This window comes from Crocuta crocuta, unplaced genomic scaffold (genome assembly GCF_008692635.1).
Source record: "Crocuta crocuta isolate KB4526 unplaced genomic scaffold, BGI_CrCroc_1.0 scaffold89, whole genome shotgun sequence".
NCBI classification, from domain to species: Eukaryota; Metazoa; Chordata; class Mammalia; order Carnivora; family Hyaenidae; genus Crocuta; species Crocuta crocuta.
The window spans coordinates 3,818,444-3,822,016 of NW_027551559.1; positions in this window are offsets into that span (position 1 = coordinate 3,818,444).

Genomic DNA, 3,573 nt, shown 5'->3' on the forward strand with positions numbered 1-3,573 from the left:
CTGGGTTTCAAAGACAACCACCAGGAAGTTTCCATTAGGTACTGAGGACTCCCTGGAGGAAGAGGAGGGAAGTCCACGATCAAAGATGTCAGGATAATGCCTCCAAATCGAGCCCACATTCTGCACTTAAGATGCTTAGACGAGGAGGCACCTGGGTGGCTCAGGTCATGATCTCACCGCTCATGGGTTTGAGCCCCACTTCGGGCTCTGTGCTGACAGCTCAGAGCCTGGAGCCTGCTTCGGATTCTGTGTCTCCCTCTCTCTGTGCCCCTCCCCACCTCGCACTTTATCTCTCAAAAAATGAAAAAAAAATGTTTAAAAAATAAAAAAATAAAGATGCTCAGAGGGAATCCTACATGCTCGAATTTGAGGTCAATGATAAAGCGAATAAATTCATAAAACCTGAGTTCAACCTCCAATAATAGTTTAAGAACTTGCCAACACAAAAACTGTCTCCTCCACTTAATGCTGTGTGTTATCCTTACAACCAGGTATCGATTTTCAAATCCCATTTGATTGAAGCACACTTAAAGAGAAGCATCTAAAATCAAAATGCAAGAACTTTCTACAGGGTAACAGCCTAACAGGGAGACATTCTGGATTAAAAGAGCTTTAAGAAAAAAATCTGTGGGGTGCCTGAGTGGGTCAGTCGGTTAAGCGTCCGACTCTTGATCTTAACTCGGGTCATGATCTCCCGGTTCGTGGGTTCGGGGGTTCAAGGCCACGTTGGGCTTTGCGCCGTCTGTGCAGACCCTGCTTGGGATTCTTTCTCTCCCTCTTTCTCTGCCCCTCCCCTGCTCTTGCACATGTGCTCCCTCTTTCTCTCTCTCTCAAAATAAATAAATACACTTAAAAAATTAAAAAAAAAAAAGACAATCTCAAAACTTAGAAATGGACAGTGGAGGGCTTAATGTCCTTGCCTTCCTTTGTCAGTGTCATGCTGGGGGGAGGGGGCACATTCATTTCATTGAGGTATTTGACAATTCTGTGAGTGGAAGGGGATAATGTGCAAAACCCAGTGACGCAAATAATTCTTATATGACAGCAGCTGAGGCTAATTTCGTCTGCAAGGGATGCAAATGATTCCTGTCTGGTTGCAAAGATAATCGCAAATGTCTGGATGATCAGTTGTATTGCCTGGCAGGCTGCAGACCAGGGTTTTTCACACCTCCCTTAGCAATCCTTCTCCGGCGTTTTCCTCTCTCAAAAGTCTCTTTTAACCAGTGGAGCCATCCGGGTTACTTTATGTTAATAGGAGATTGTGGTTTTGCCTTTTTGAAAATTCTGCTTTGAAAAGAGATGCATAAAACATGGAGAACTTAATTGGATCCCGTTCTCCAATAGGCCAGTTGTAAAGGCATTTTTAGGGAGACGGAGGACATTTACTGGTGGGTCTACGTATTAGATAACTTCTATTAAGAAATAATTTTAATTTTCTTAGATGTGAGGGTGGCATTGTGGCTTGACGGAAACTGATGAATGTGTTTAAGTGTATTAGTTATCTGCTGTGTGTGACAAATTACCCAAATCATAGTCTTTTATTTTATTTTATTTTATTTTATTTATTTTTTAAGTAAGCTCTCTGCCCAACGTGGAGCCTCAATCAATGACGCTGAGATCAAGAGTGACATGCCCCACTGATGGAGCCAGTCAGGCTTCCCCAAATTATAGTATTTTAAATGTAGGTTTATTGTTTATTAGGCGGTGACTGCCATTGGGAAGAGAGTTTGTTATACATCCCCAAAGGAGGGAGCACATCATGCCTTGGGCGGGCCACGTGGGGAAGCACCCGGGGTCATCCAAGTGCAGAGAGAGTAGGGGAAATGTGGGCAAGAGCTTTTACCGTGGTTTCCACAGGAAGAAGTGGGCAAGGCACGGAAAGCGAGTTAAAGACTGGCCAGTGTGAATAGTTTTGATGTGCTCAGGGCTTGCAGGCTGCCTCCAACTGTGTGGTATGGGGCCCTGGGGTGCTTAGTGAAGGTGGACAGTGGCCCAGAGTGTCCGAGCCCTGGGCAAATCCAAGAGGGAGGTGACTGGAGCATGGGCTCTGGATCGGTCGGTTTGCTTATGAAAGGTCGGCACTGCCTCTGGGAATTGGCTTAGGCCTGGAAAGGACACTCTCTCCAGGGTCAGCAAGGCATCAGGGACAGATGATTAATACACACAGTGATTTAAAATTATTTTTTAGTATTTCATACAGTCTCTGAGGGTCAGGATCTGGGAGTGGCTTAGCCAGGATGTTCTGGCTCCAAGGTCTCTTAGGAGGTTCCCATCGGGATGTTGGCCAGAACCATGGTCATCTGCAACCTGCCTGGGGCTGGACGCTCTGTGTCCAAGATGGCCTAGGCATATGGATGGCATTGGATGGAAGCGTTGGCTCATGGCTGGCTTTGGCCAGCAGCCTCAGTTCTTCACCATGTGCGCCTCTTGATGGGACTGTTGGCTTCTGTCACAGAGAGACACAGAGAGAGAGAGAGAGAGAGAGAGAGAATGAGAGAGGGGTAAGCCACACTTACAAAAGTAAGTTAATATCAGCAGTACTATCACTTCTGCCGTCCGCCATGGGTCCCGCAGACTAACTGTGGTGCACATGCGGGGAACACGGGTGCCGAGAGGTGTGGGTCAGCGCCAGCCAGCCTGCATCCTGCCGCAGACCGCCAAAAATTCATATTCTCCCCACCTGCAAATAAGTCAGCCCTTTCCCGAGTCCCCGGAAGTTTAGCGCTCTTATAGCATCTGCTGCATGTCCAGAATCTCATAATCCAAATCAGGTCTGGGTGTGATTATATCTCCTTAAATACTGTTCCTCCTATACAGCTCTTCTTGCTAAATTGTCCCATCCCCTGTATATTGGTCAGCACAGGCTGCTATAACAAAATGCCACAGACTGGGGGGCTTATAAACAGCAGAGAGCTTCTTTCTCGAAGTTCTGGAGCCTGGGGCACCCAAGGTCAGGGTACCATCATGCTCAAGTGTTGGTGAGGACTCTCTGCGTGGCTTGGAGCTGGCTGCCTTCACGATATATTTTTACACAGCAGACAGAGATAAAGAGCTAGGTCTCTGCTCTCTTCTTCTAAGAGCACAAATCCTGCCATGAGGATCCCCCTCTCATTGTCCCATTGAAACCTAATTACCTCTAAAGGCTCCATCTCTACACACCACCCCGTTGATGGGGTAGGGCTTCAACATGGGAATTTTGAGGAGATACGTTCAGTCCATAACACCCTTCCCCACTGAATATATAATGGGACAGACCTAGAATCACCACTTGAGATGCTCTTGCTCAAAAAGGGAGAAAATGAGAGCCGGGAAGATGTTGCTGGTCCATGTAGATTCTAAAAGCCAGTCAGGCAAACACTGTAAATTTCTTAATTACGCCTCGAGGCTTAGGAGCTCGACTCCAAGGCCCTGGGCTCTGCCCTCTGGGCTCCTGGTTCCTCCCTGTGAGTCATCCTTCCTTTCTGGAAGGTATCATGTGTTTGCCGCCAAGTGGTATTCTCAGCCTGCCTCCTGCCCGCAGCCTCTTGAGGCTCCAAATGCTTCTTTGTGTTTTGTACTATCTCTGCCCTTCCA